The sequence below is a fragment of the Natator depressus genome, chromosome 3 (assembly GCF_965152275.1).
Source record: "Natator depressus isolate rNatDep1 chromosome 3, rNatDep2.hap1, whole genome shotgun sequence".
Classification (NCBI taxonomy): domain Eukaryota; kingdom Metazoa; phylum Chordata; order Testudines; family Cheloniidae; genus Natator; species Natator depressus.
The window spans coordinates 19,160,000-19,174,820 of NC_134236.1; the positions used below are offsets into that span (position 1 = coordinate 19,160,000).

Here is a 14,821-nt window from a genome sequence, read left to right on the forward strand (position 1 = left end):
ACGGTAGTCTGGAAAGGTCGAGAACCACTGCTTTACCCCCATCTTGCAGTGGTGTGAAGGACTACATGTGGTGCAGAGTAATGGTGAGCCAGCCCTTGAGTCACGGAATGGGGGCAGTGCAGTAAAGAGGTGCTCTCCAGCCAAGGAAGAGAGTGGATTTCAATGGTGACAACTGCATTGAATCTCCTCAGCTGCAAAGCATGAGAGGACTGTGGATTTTCTCTAGGGCAGCAGCCACTAAGGATATTTTCAGCTGGATCAAGCCTTACAAGAGGGAGGCTGCATTTAGTCTTCCTGGACTTCCAGAAAAATGTTTGTTACACTGCTCCCAGTCTCAGAATGCCAGTTTTTGTACATTATTTTAAACAGGTGAAATTTGTGCTTTCCTTGTTTCCCTTTTTTTGAGGAATGGGGAAAAATAAGAGAGTTCTATTTGAATTTCTTAGTGCTGCAGTAGCTGCGGGTTCATTAAATCTGCTTCTTGGCAGCTTTCGTTGCCAAAGAATTTGCCCTACAGAAGCAAGTGGGAATGTCACCTCTTGTTTAGAGAAGTTACTCAGAGAAGAAGAGCAAGCATCGTTCTGAGAAGTGGCTCCTTCCCTGGCACTTTTGTTATCTCCAGAATAAAGTGTTCCGTCTACGCAGCAGTTTTATTTTTAAGTGTTTTCTAGTTACACAACTTCACCTCCTTAGAGTAACTCTCCCTTAAGGTGCACAGGGGGCAGGAATGGGCAAACAGGCTCAGATACTAAATCCTTTGCCCCTATAGGTCTGCAAATGCTTTAAGAAAGTAATTTACATTTAGAAGAAAGGGATGGTCTTGTGTTTCAGGCAGTGGATAGGGGAACTGGATTCAGTACCCAGCACTACCACAGACTTCTTCTGCGATCTTGGGTAACCCCCGTAATCTCCCTATGCCTTGTGTCCCCAGTTTTCTTTCCCGGTTTCATTTCTGAGGCTCACTCTGTTAGCTGAGTAACATTTTAAATTACATGAAGGTGTGTTCAGAATAGTGAAAACAGTATATAAAAACGGCACTTTCTGACTCGAAATGTCTGTTCCATGCAGTGAAATTCATCTTTGTCCTGAAAGCTAGCACAAGGCCTGACACACCCCATAAGTCCCTTTTAAGTTCTGCTTCAAGGACTTATGCAGAGCAGTAGAGAGACCTTGATCTGGCCTCTGCACAGAGCTGAGCCTCACCCTGTATGTCATTCAGTCCTCTCCCATTCCTGACAAACACACATATTCTAGTCCTGTGAGCACCGCAGCAAAACTAGCCTAACGTGGTAAAAGGAGTTCTCAGGAGCCTTTCGTTAAAGTTCTGCTTCCAACTTAAAAGGAAGAGGGAGCTCACGGCCTATCTAGACACTGTGAAATCATCCCAGCCAGAGATGATTTATCTCTGGGACTCACAAAAATGTTCCGAAGTGCTTATATTTTTGCTTTTGCAATGGACTAGATTGCACCAAATGCCTGCTTTAAAAAAAAAATACTACATGGGGGAAACATAGGCAGACTCCATTACGGGGTCTTTATCCCCAGCCCTCTTGGTAAATGACCTAAGCTGAACACTGTTCTGTGCTATCCGTACACTCAGTATACTCTTCAGGAACAAAGTGTCACGTTGCCACCGGAAAGTAGGAGTGTGGGGAGGTAAGAATCATCCCATTTTATAGGTGAGGAAGCTGAGGTACAGAGAAGTTAAGTGACTGGTTCATGATCAGATAGAGACTAATAGTATAATTCCTAGCTCTTATGTAAAACTTTTCATCCATAGATCTCAAAGTGCTTTATATAGGAAGTTAGTTTCACTATCACACTCTTACAGATGGGGAAACTGAGGCACGGGGAGAGGAAGTGCCTTACCCAGGGTCACACAGTAGGCCACTGGCCAAGCCAGGAATAGAACCCAGGTCACCTAAATCCCAGATTTTCAGACTTCAGTCTCCTATTTGAATGAGATATTTCCCTGCATTAATAATAACAATTTCCCCTCCCCCTTACACAATATGACTGTTCAAAATTGTGGATAATCTTCCCCATGAAAAACAAATGATATGAGCTTATCTGGAATTCATACTCATACCTTATCACTGACTGATGGCCATATGGGTGATACTTTTGAGAATAGGAGAGCAGAAATGTTGATATTCCACCATTCTAGTCAAGCAAAGATAGCTTATTCTCCATATTGCTTGTGTTTCCTTTGTAGCTCACATACTCTACACCTGGCCAGAGGCTTTAATAGATGCAGTTATTAACACTACAGTTACCTTTTGACACTGGCATATTGGCATTACATAAAACATCAAGCTCAGCAAAATGAGCTGGATGGTTCCCCGGTATTAAAAATAAACAGTGTTATAATTGTTTACATCAAAAGAAGCGTATTCAGCATGTTTGCATATTATCTTCTAATTACTTAATAGCTTTAACCTTGTTAAACAGTCTGTTTTATAGCATATGTTCAATCTTTCTCAAGTTACATCAATGATGCCGACAGCTAATTTGGCTTGTACTTCAGGTAAAGAAGTAAATTTCACCATCTTTCTCTCTCTTCCTTATCCACCCATTCTATTAACGTCTCCCCTGATTTGGTAGACCCCCGTCAATCTTACTAGCCTTTATTTCCTTTCTGTTCATCTGACATCCTCAGAAAAACTGGGATGAAGAGGTGGTGAGTGAAAAAATTAACATTTAGATTCTGGGGGTCTCCTTAACTTTTAAATCATGTGCTAACCGCAAAACTATTGAGCCAAATTCACCCCAGTACATCGCCATTGACTTGGGTGGAATTGCATTCAGGATGATTCAGTCCTATTGTGAAAAAGAATAAGAAAAAATCATGGAGCAGGTCCTCAAAGAATCAATCCTGAAGCACTTACATGAGAGGAAAGTGATCAGGAACAGTCAGCATGGATTCACCAAGGGAAGGTCATGCCTGACTAATCTAATCGCCTTTTATGATGAGATTACTGGTTCTGTGGATGAAGGGAAAGCAGTGGATGTATTGTTTCTTGACTTTAGCAAAGCTTTTGACACGGTCTCCCACAGTATTCTTGTCAGCAAGTTAAGGAAGTATGGGCTAGATGAATGCACTATAAGGTGGGTAGAAAGCTGGCTAGATTGTCGGGCTCAACGGGTAGTGATCAATGGCTCCATGTCTAGTTGGCAGCCGGTGTCAAGTGGAGTGCCCCAGGGGTCGGTCCTGGGGCCGGTTTTGTTCAATATCTTCATAAATGATCTGGAGGATGGTGTGGATTGCACTCTCAGCAAATTTGCAGATGATACTAAACTGGGAGGAGTGGTAGATATGCTGGAGGGGAGGGATAGGATACAGAAGGACTTAGACAAATTGGAGGATTGGGCCAAAAGAAATCTGATGAGGTTCAATAAGGATAAGTGCAGGGTCCTGCACTTAGGATGGAAGAATCCAATGCACCGCTACAGACTAGGGACCGAATGGCTAGGCAGCAGTTCTGCGGAAAAGGACCTAGGGGTGACAGTGGACGAGAAGCTGGATATGAGTCAACAGTGTGCCCTTGTTGCCAAGAAGGCCAATGGCATTTTGGGATGTATAAGTAGGGGCATAGCGAGCAGATCGAGGGATGTGATCGTTCCCCTCTATTCGACACTGGTGAGGCCTCATCTGGAGTACTGTGTCCAGTTTTGGGCCCCACACTACAAGAAGGATGTGGATAAATTGGAGAGAGTCCAGCGAAGGGCAACAAAAATGATTAGGGGTCTAGAGCACATGACTTATGAAGAGAGGCTGAGGGAGCTGGGATTGTTTAGTCTGCAGAAGAGAAGAATGAGGGGGGATTTGATAGCTGCTTTCAACTACCTGAAAGGGGGTTCCAAAGAGGATGGCTCTAGACTGTTCTCAATGGTAGCAGATGACAGAACGAGGAGTAATGGTCTCAAGTTGCAATGGGGGAGGTTTAGATTGGATATTAGGAAAAACTTTTTCACTAAGAGGGTGGTGAAACACTGGAATGCGTTACCTAGGGAGGTGGTAGAATCTCCTTCCTTAGAGGTTTTTAAGGTCAGGCTTGACAAAGCCCTGGCTGGGATGATTTGATTGGTGATTGGTCCTGCTTCGAGCAGGGGGTTGGACTAGATGACCTTCTGGGGTCCCTTCCAACCCTGATATTCTATGATTCTATGATTCTATGATTCTATTGTTCTTGCATTTTTATGGCTGAAATGTCAGAAACAGTTGCACAAAAATAGTTTATTTCTTCCTTGCTTTTAGCATGCATGGAAGCTGCAAGGCTCAGGGCATAATTTTTCCTGATTAACGATTGTGCTCTGATATTCATTATGAACGCATCTGCAGTAAGTATTTTAATTTTCAAAAGCACCTACTATTAATCCCTGTTTTTATTTTAAAAGGCAGTGATGAATTATTCCACATCAGACTTTCAAACAGAGCATGCCACTGGATTTGATTAAAGGCTTTTTTCAATGCATAGAAATTAATATGTAAATGTATGTTTCTAATTATTAGCCTCAAAAGGAAATTGTCAGTTAAAATAGAATTATTTAAAGAGCTTTTGATTCATAAAGTTTATCTGATATTAAATCTGCTCTTTATGGGGCTTCTGGCATGGCTGTGCAATGTGAATTGGGTTAAGTATGCTACTGTGCACTATAAAGACAGCATTGGTAAAGATGGATTACAGCTTTAGCTTTGCTGGTGCATGTCTTCCTAGCCTTGTCTTTATGCAATTGGCTATTGTCATGCAACAATGTTTGATCTCACTAATCTTTACAATTGAGCACCTCTCAAAGTACAATAACGGGCACCATATACTGTACAGTGCAGTCAGCCAGTGAACAAACATAATACCAGTAAAATATAGTTGGCATGTTAGGCACTGCAGATCTTGAACACAGGCCCACAGAGCTGCTGAGTAAGAGCCATACCCTCTGCACCACTAGATCATACAAAAAGACTGCAGCTGATACCCCTCAAACAGGGGCTGCACCTGTAGACTCAGCAGGATCAACTGACTAACAACAAATTGCTGAGGAGACACCTTTTAGGATAAAACTTCCTGTTCCTGCCATATCCCTTGTCTGAGCAAGCAGTTGCTAGGCTCACTGCTGACCAGATCCCTGACACCAAGCTCCTGCTTCCTTGCCTGGTTCCTTCTACCACACCGGTTCCTGCTTCCTTGACTTTGCTCCAGTTTCTGACTCTGGTTTGACCTTTGATTTCTGGCTCTGGCTCCAGCTTTGTGCATTGTTGTGACTTCTGACCACAGCTCAACTCTGGGCTCTGACCACTAGGTCCAATCACTCACTTTACAGGTCCTGACAGTTTGCTCACACCACACTCTCTTGCTTCTGGGACTCGTTGCTGAACCCCTGGGCTGAGTATGGACATAGCTGGGGTACCCACCTCCCTATGGCCCCACGGGCCTGCGAGTCTACAGATCGCTGTCCTCTAGGCTGAGACCCAGACACTGAGGGATCAAGTACAGCATCTCCAAACAGAAAGTGGCTCCCTGTGAGAACAAGTGACAGCACTCAGAGCAGCTGCAGCTACCCACTCCTCTCCCCTTGCGACACCAGCTCAGGCACCCAGCCCCAGAGTTTTATTACTAGAGAAATGCAATGACACCCACAGCAAGTTTGCTGGGTTTATTACCCAATGCAGACTCCTGTTTATGCTTCTTCAGACCCAGGAATACATCACAGACCAGGCCAACGTGGGACTTTGTGATGGGGTGGCTGCCCCTCACTGGCAGAAAAGGGGTTAAAAGTAGCCAAGGGAGTCTTTGCCAGAGGCAGGCAATTAAAAAGGGGCTGAGAGGAGCAGCCAATCATAGCCCACCAGGCTCATATAAGAAGGGCAGAGCAGACTTCAATAGCTGCCTGGAGCTTGAGGAGGGAAGACCAGGCTCCTAGCAGGAGGAAGGAGGGCCAGAACCCTGGACAGAGCAGTGCTGCCAGCAGGGACCAGGGAAGCTAGAGAGCTCCCGGCTAGCTGCTAAGACTGGCAGGCTGAAGCCCTAAGGTAAGGCTGAAGATGGTGCTGGGAGCCACAGGGAAGTGGCCCAGGGAAAGGTACGGAGAGGTTGGAGGGGATGCAGCATGTGGCTGCCATCTACAGGGTCCCTAGGCCGGGACCTGGAGTAGTGGCAGGCCTGGGTCCCCCTCCTTCCTTGCCACTGAGGAAGTAGTCAGACGATTGGCTGTGGCTGCCACTGAAGGAAGTGGCTGGACAGTTGACTGTAGTTCCACCGGAAGGGGGGAGAACCAAGTGTGACACAGCTGGAGGGCTGTATCTTGAAGAGCACACCACAGGTCCAGAAGCAGAGGTGACGGCAGGTGAGACACCACCAGAATCTGGCACAGAGCTAATTCCCAAGACAGACTGCAGAAGGTGGCCGCACTGGTGAGTCTCACCCCATCACAGACTGGTACTTAGCTTGCTTATTGGGCAAGCCCTGGCATGGGCCTCTCTCCTTCTAGAGCAGGATCACCCAGTGCTAGCAAGCAGGGAGTCCTTCCTGAAAACGTTCACCGCCATTTCTGATGACCCGCAGAAAGCTTGCACGGTGGAGCCTTATCTAAGCTTTGGCAAACCCTGGGCTCAGCCTTTCCTACGTCAACCAGTTTAGATGCTTGCCTGCTAGTACTGCCTGAAATGATGTCACATCCTCCATCAGTTTCATCTTGGTCTCTGCGATGAATTAAAGGATGAGCTGGCATGGGTAGACTCTCATGCCAGGTTGGAAGTGTGGCCTCTGACTGTGACCCTTGGTGTGACTCCTGACCATGACCCTGATTCTACTCCAGGCTCCAACCACTAAGTCAGGCTGCCCACTTTACGGGTCCTGACAGAGTGTAAATAACGTGCTCTTTTGAAGTGGGATTCTGCTCCTTAAAAAGCTTATACCTTGTTTTCAAATAATCTGTGTTTGGATGTTTTAGATCAACCTAAAATATTGTGGATTCCACCAAGTGTGTTGTTTACAGTAACTCTTTGATTACAGATACATCATCAGCTAACCCTGTGAGGATTCCACTGGCAGGGAATCATCAAGAACACAGTCATTTAGGTCACAACTCAAGATGAAAATGGAAATTGATGTGAGTGCTTCAAAATATTATTTGTATTACAATATCACTTAGGACCCCAATCAAAGATCAGGGATAAGCCTACTGTGCTAGGTGCTGTACCAGTAAAAAGACAGTCCCTGTCCCAGAGAGCTCCCAAACTAGACTTATGAGAATACACCACAAGTGGGTGAAAGATACAAATGGGCAAAAAGCTGAGGGGTGGAAGGAGGTAGCTGTAAAATGAATATGTTTTGCATAGTTTTTTTTACTACATGTAGTTTTGCTATACCACTAAACCCAGCTCTGACTCAAGAGCAGATTTGTATTTTGCTTTTATCATGGACAACAACATGCTCTGCACTGCACTCCAATCCATCTTTATATAGTTAAGCCAATTTCTGCCAATCAGTCAAGGACTGTTTACTTCCTTAACCATTAAGGGTAACAGCAAACAAGTACCGGTACCTTTTATTTTACATTGACCTAAAGCCTTTATTCCCTCCTCACTCCAGTTTCTCAGTACTACACCAGCTTCTCTTAATTTGACATTAGCCTTTTTTCTTGTACATCTCTTCTGAAATCAATTGCCATTCTCTTATTTGCATTAACCCAGTACACCGCATTGGAGTCTCCTTATCCTGCATGGATGTATGGTGTACATCACAACCCATCCGGTGATAGACTGCACCAATTTTTGTGATCCGTATTCAAAGAGCTGGAACAGTTTCATACTCAAATACAACATTTCATACACTTTTTATTCCATTCCTTTCACCACTAGGATGCACAACTACCCCAATCCTCATAACTTCTCTGAACACTGTCTTCATTTCACCTTATTGAGAGAACATTGCTCTAGTTGGTGTGATGTTCTCAAATCGAATCAGGGATCTCCTTCCACTTGCTTATGACTTCCCACTGATAGTGACTCCTTATCTGTCTGTTGGCTAGCCCTTCCTTCCTTTTCATAACATGTAGACAGAGGTGCTCTCCCTCACACAGCCATCCGTTTCTCTGGGTAGACTTAATCAGCAATGCATAGCCACGCTTTCTTCCAGGTTAGGTTTCTTCTTGGGAACAACACTCAGCAACTGTTTCTAAACTCTGATTCCAAATACAAAATGATCTTTTTGGTGGCCAAAAAGAACAGGCCCTGGAAATCAGATACGCTTTATCTTTTTGACAGATTTCAGAGTAGCAGCCATGTTAGTCTGTATCCGCAAAAAGAAAAGGACGACTTGTGGCACCTTAGAGCCTAACAAATTTATTTGAGCCTAAGCTTTCGTGAGCTTCAGCTCACTTCATCGGATGCATTTCCACTGAATGCATCCGAAGAAGTGAGCTGTAGCTCACAAAAGCTTATGCTCAAATAAATTTGTTAGGCTCTAAGGTGCCACAAATCCTCCTTTTCTTATCTTTTTGGTTTCCCATGTGAAATTTGTACCTCTGGACTAATGAGTTTTGGCATACACACTGTGGTTGAACTGCAGAGATCAGGTCCTCATCACCCGGTTCTTGAAGAAAACTTAAGTCTTTCAGACTGCAAATGTATGTTTTCCAACCAGAGGTCAGAAAAATGAATATTTTTGTGCCTCTGTCTTCAATGTTATTGGCATAGAAATACAGCTGCAGCCTTTTTACATAAACTCCAAAATCCTCACCACTTTCATTTAAAGCAGAACCATCCATTCTTTATTCCAGGCCACTTTAACCATTTTAAATCCTTTTTTCCCCTCCTCCTGTTAACTAGGGACCTCCTTCTGGCTGCTGCTTCACTTATCACCATGTTGATCTAGAACAGTGGTTCTCAACCTGTGGACCGCTTGCTGCCCAGTCAGCACACCGCTGCAGCTCCTGTGACATCCCCAGAGCCACACAGGTAGTATATATATTGTGTGGATGCGGCCCACATAACACATAGAGAGCTGCATATGCAGCCCACAATGGTAAATAGGTTGAGAACCACTGCTCTAAAAGGATCACACCACAGCCATCTCATCTGTTCATGCCATTGAGTTTCTGTCCCAAAATTGAAGTCAGCAAAATTACATTTTAATTAATGGTCATACTAATTGGATGAGAATGACAAGAACAGGAGGAATAGAGCATAGTGAGTCCTACTTCATCCTTGCATTCAGCCACCAGCTGCAACTATTTCCAGCTGGCCTGTCTTTCCAACTTCGCTGCACAGAATGTTCCAATCCAACCCTTAAAGACACAGTAATCTTACACAGTTGTCATCCATTCTTAAAGCCCCATACAGAGTCAAGAAGCAGGGTTTCCCTCTCCCCTAACAAACAGAACTTCCATCTGCAGAGCGCTCCCTAATGCCACATTGGGGCATTGAATGCATATTAAATCCAGGGAAGAGCGATGCTCTAATGAATCAGCAGCACTGCTCCATGCAGAACGCTTGGTTTGCCTGACAGGTCTCCCATCCAAGTACTACAGTGACTAATCTTGTCTAGATTGTCAATCTGAGGTGGCAAAAATGAACATGCAGATATCTTTATTATGGCCATCGGTTGTCTTTGACAGTTTAGTAGTAGGCACAACCACTGTCAATTCATTTGCAATATAGTATCACTAGGCTACAGATCCCATGCTGTGTGTAATCCACTGCAATCATACCTCCTTGAGACAAAATGCAAAAGATATCTCCCTGTGTTAGAATTGCTTTGCTTCGTGCTACCCATGCTGTCTAAGCAGACAGGGCATAGATTTCATTTTGCTGCAAAGCACTGGAAGATTTGGGAACAATATGTTATTCCCCTTGTCTATTAGGCTTCATGAATTATTCTAATATAGCATGTAATGTTCTACTCGTTTGTATAAATCATTAGAAGTGAGGATATGCTACGAAGCTTTTCCAGTGGCAAAAATTAAATGTGCTGCATTCATCTTAAGCTCTAATTGTCTCTGTAGCTTTCCCTCAGACACCTCATCCTCTAATGTCTAACTCCAAATGCCATGTTAGGAATGTGACTTTTAAGAACTGCTTTTTTCCCTCCTGAAGCTTCCTTGCTGATAATATATCAGCCTCAAAACGTCTGAAGGTCCAGTTCAGGTGCTTGGTCACATTATTTTCTAGAAAACTATTTTCAGAGATTTTTAGATATTACTAAAGTTTACTATGGATACATTTTCTTTCCATCCAAATACTGTGGAGTTGGACATATCCTGTAGAGAATGATGGAAAGATAGGAAAAATAGTGCCAATAAAGTTTAACTCTTGCAGAAATTTCTAAAAAAAAAATCTGTAAAATATATGGCATATACAAAATCCATGATGCTCTGGTGTAACTGGCACTTTTTTAGGATGGCCTACAGAACCCTCTCATGTCTTCTCCACTGCTAAACAGATAAATCCTTCGTAACACAACACACCATTATGTATGGGTTTTCTGTGTTAGTGTGTGTGGAGATGACAGGTTTCAGAGTAGCAGCCGTGTTAGTCTGTATTTGCAAAAAGAAAAGGAGTACTAGTGGCACCTTAGAGACTAACCAATTTATTTGAGCATAAGCTTTCGTGAGCTACAGCTCACTTCATTGGATGCATCCGATGCAGTGAGCTGTAGCTCACAAAAGCTTATGCTCAAATAAATTGGTTAGTCTCTCAGGTGCTACTAGTACTCCTTTTCTTTTTGTGTGTGGAGAGAGAGAGACACCATTCATCCTTAGTTTAAGATTCTTAAAGTCAATGGACTTACAACAGGGTGGAATGTAGCCTATTATGTCTGACCACGGAGCAAAGTTCTCCTTCCTGTCAAATGCCGATGTGCATATATGCTTATACATAGTTTAAATTTTTGGTGCAATGTTAAGGTGATCTGAAGAACGAAAAATTGTTGAACCTCTGAATTAAAAAGTTAGCAAAGTATTTTACAAAGCACTATGTTCTTATGCAGATTAGGCATATGTAGCCAGGGCTTGATGAAAGAGGTTTTGCTCTGTAATTTGTGTAAAGACCACAAAGTTGCCAAAATGTCAACCCACTGGAGACAATTTGCATTTTAACTGGCACCACTAGTCTGCAGAATGATGGAAAGACTAGAAATCCCTTCCAGAATGAACACGACTAATTCTAGTCCCAGGCTGAGACAATAAGTAACTTATCAAAAGTTTGGTCTGGCAAATACCAACAATATGTGGAATCAGAATGGTGATGTTAACATTAACCAGCCATGGAACCTGATTGACATTTAACCAGCCTCTCCTGAACCCTGATGTCTGTCTGTATCCTTGGAAGTCTCATAATTATGGATGATGCAGTTTAAGAGTGCATTAAATGCTCTACAAGTTTAAAGGGAATGCATAAGAGTGTAATTAGCCAGATAGCTCCCTCGTCATGACATGACTTAGCTGTCTCCCTATGATGGCAGTTTACATAATGACATTTAAAAAATTAATAGCTTTCTCTGATAGATCCAGGATGTTTAGGGGTTGCTTGGAATTAATTAATTGCAGGCCAGATTCTTTTATCTGTCACTAACAATTTATAGCCTTGTCCTCAAAAGACAGTCTACAGGTAATGGTTTGACTCCTCCAGACTTGCCTCTACAGTTCTTCCACATAAACTAAACTGGCTTGTGATTTACAACTTTTTATACTATTGGTTGTAATGCTGTAAGTGTTTGGAGCAGGATGCTGAGATGAAGAACTGTTTAGAAAACAGACACAGAGAGCTGGACTTAACATGAGATAATGTGCCCTTTACTGTAGTGTTATACAGCAGTATATAGGAGGCACAAAGAAGCATAGAGCTTAGTGGCAAAAATCACTCTCAGGTCATTTAGTTCATCCTTCTCCCGATGCAGCATTGTCCCATAGAGTATATTCCTAAGAAACACTATAGATTAGATATAGGTTTCTCTAGCCTTTGGACATCGATTGTTTCCCTGCAGACAGAGTTTGAGAATTCTCTAATGCCTACATACAAACGTAGACTGAGCTTCTCTTTGCTGGCTGTTTGAAGTCACTCAGACCCCCAGGGTGAGACTAAAAGTTAGCAAGCTACAAACAACTCTTACATCACAGACTATTTGCTGCTGCTGCCCTGACTCTCACTCTTGGCTTAAGTTAAGAGTAGTTGTGGGACTTCCCCAGTGGCTGGATCTGTCAGCTTCACAGCTCCATTGCGCTGCTGGAAACAGCATAGACGAGATGACACCAGTGAAACAGGTAGAAGAACAATGGTACCCTCAATGTACCATTATAAACTTTATACTAAGGCCAGACAGACAGCAAATCAGGGAAGTCCTGTGTGAGTCAACTGGAAACATCTTTGTACCTCCAGCCCTACCCACTAGTCTGTTGTGCCTGTTTCTGTCCACTCATGCTTGTAGTCTTGTCCATGAGAGACGAAAGGCCTCCTGTACTAATAGCCAAACTGGCAAACAATATGGGATTCCGCTGGAAAGGAATTCCTGCCCTGTGTCTGGAACTACCCGGGGAACAACATGAAATGCAATGCAGAAAAACCAGACCTCATGTTGTGCTAGAACCAAATGGAATTCGAACCCCAAAAATATTGAGCTCTGTTATAAACTTGGGACCTTATGAGGTGGGTACAAGATCTGATTGAATGAGCGCTCCCATCCTTAACAGATTCCTTCCCCTGATCTTCCCCCATTCTCTGCTTTCTGCCCCCCTTGGCCTCTTGCAGCCTGCAAAGGAATCTTCCACTCCACACTCACACCTTTGACCCTTCCCAAAATGCCTTGCGAAGCTTGCAACAGCGTTAGCAGCGTTACAATGCTGATCTGCCTTTTTTAGGGGACCCCCTACGGGGGTCATTGGGGTGTGACATTCCCCTCCCCCCTTGACCTCAAATCAACATTTTGCTGTGAGGGGTCACCATTTAGGTTTTTACCCTCCCTCTGACATGGTGGCTAGGGTCACTGTTGGTTTTTTACATAAATAGCAATATAGCACAAACAAAATGGTTAGGGCAGCAATAATTGCATACACTAGCCAGTCGTGGGTTTTGGCTTTAGTAGTAATCTAGCAAAACGCGTTCCCCTGTTGGCATAGATGCCCCATCCAGATGGCTGTGGCAAGGGCAGCTTTTTTTCGATTAAACGTGTGCTGCAACACGGCAAAGGATGAGGCACGTGTCTGGAATACGGTTAGTTGTTTTCGGGTGTGCCTTAAGGGCAGGAAAACATTGGGTGTAATTTAAGAAAAATTAAATATAACATAGTTAGAGATATTGACCCAATTTTGCATAATCGCTGGCCAATGCACCGAAAAAGTTTGCACCTGTAACTGCAAATCCAGGGGTACCCTGGGGTAGGGGATCCTCCAAACACACGCAGAGGTATTGGTAAACACATGGGCCTTAGTGGGGGCATATCCTGATGCCTCCCCTTCCCAGCAGATGTGTTGACCCACCTTGTAAAAGTGGCCTGGCTTTGCCTTTTATTTTTTTAACACATTATTTGAGGGGGCTTTATAGGAGACAGCTGCCAAGTGTTGCCCTTTGCAATTCATATGTGCTGATAGGCAGAAGATGTAGTCAGCACATACCGCTTAGCCATGTCACTGGGGGGAGCCATTTTCCACATGTCGCGATGGACCACCCAATCCCAGATAATATGTGATGCCACAATCCCAGGATGCTAAGCCACAATTGCCCCCCCCCGCCCCCGGCCAATGAATAATTGACTTTTTTTTTTAATTATGGCCAATTTTGAACAGTGGTCAAATTAACAAAGGAGGACAAAAGTGTCAGACACCCAAGGATTCCCATAGATATGTGCCATTATAGATACATTGTGTTATACTAACAAATTTTGCAGGCCTGAAGCAGCAAGAGCCATCCCACCACTCCTGTTCAGGGTGTCCCTGGGCTCTTGCTATTACTGCCTTGTCCTGTTAACAAAGCAAGAGGGAAAGAAAGAGAACAACACAAATGTGCCTATTGGGGAAACTGAGGCACCGATGAAAAAAATCCCTAAATTATTAGTTATTTTGTTACAGCTTTTTATGGCTTTTGTTCTGGATGTTGTTTGCTTGGTTTAGGAGGTTACAACAACAATATTACATCCCAAGATTAGTAATTGCTATTGCTTGCTAAAGGGCTTTTTATTTTACTTTTATTTTCGGCTATTACAGGAGGAAGAGGGTTCGTTTTCAGGGGAGGTTTGGGGCCACCCACCAAGTATTTTGCTAAGGCCCTGCTGTGTTTATTTGGACTATGCACTGTTTTTAAGGCGCCTCCCCTCCAGCCTTACGCTACACTATGGCTCGGGCCCCATTAGCAGCTCGAGCCAGGGAGAGCCTTTGGAGGTATTTTTTGTTCTTAGCATTATAATTTAAATAATTCCATGGACAGATGGAGACCCAGATGGTCCAGGCAGGTGGCTGGTCCACAACTGAGGCCCACAATGCCATGACCAGAAGCCTACGGAGAAACAGACGTTTTGAGCTGATTGGTATGTGCCCATATGAGTTTACCGGATAGCTGAAGCTGGTACACTACCGGGGAGATGCGATTTACAATGGAGTACGGACCCGCCCACTTGGCGTCCAGAGAGTGGGCCGCCTTTTTTAGCCTTTGCAACATTACCATGTTTTTAATTTGTCATTTTGGGATGTTATAACCATGATTTTTTTATATTTGGCTCTTTTTTTTTAACTTAAAGTGGCCTTTATAGCTTCATGGGTTTTGCATAGCTCCACCCTCAACTGGGCAAAGCTGAGACTTTTTTGGTTGTGGCACATAGTAAATGTGATTATTGGT

General features: G+C 43.7%; 1 long non-coding RNA gene across 1 annotated transcript in view; it reads left to right on the top strand.

The window, feature by feature from the left end:
* The first annotated feature begins 7,088 nt into the window (after positions 1-7,088).
* LOC141983771 (uncharacterized) overlaps positions 7,089-14,821 on the top strand; it is a 28,710-nt gene continuing 20,977 nt past the window's right edge. Inside the window, exon 1 of the long non-coding RNA XR_012638504.1 lies at positions 7,089-7,107. This is a non-coding gene — a long non-coding RNA (uncharacterized LOC141983771). The remainder of the gene's footprint in view (positions 7,108-14,821) is intronic.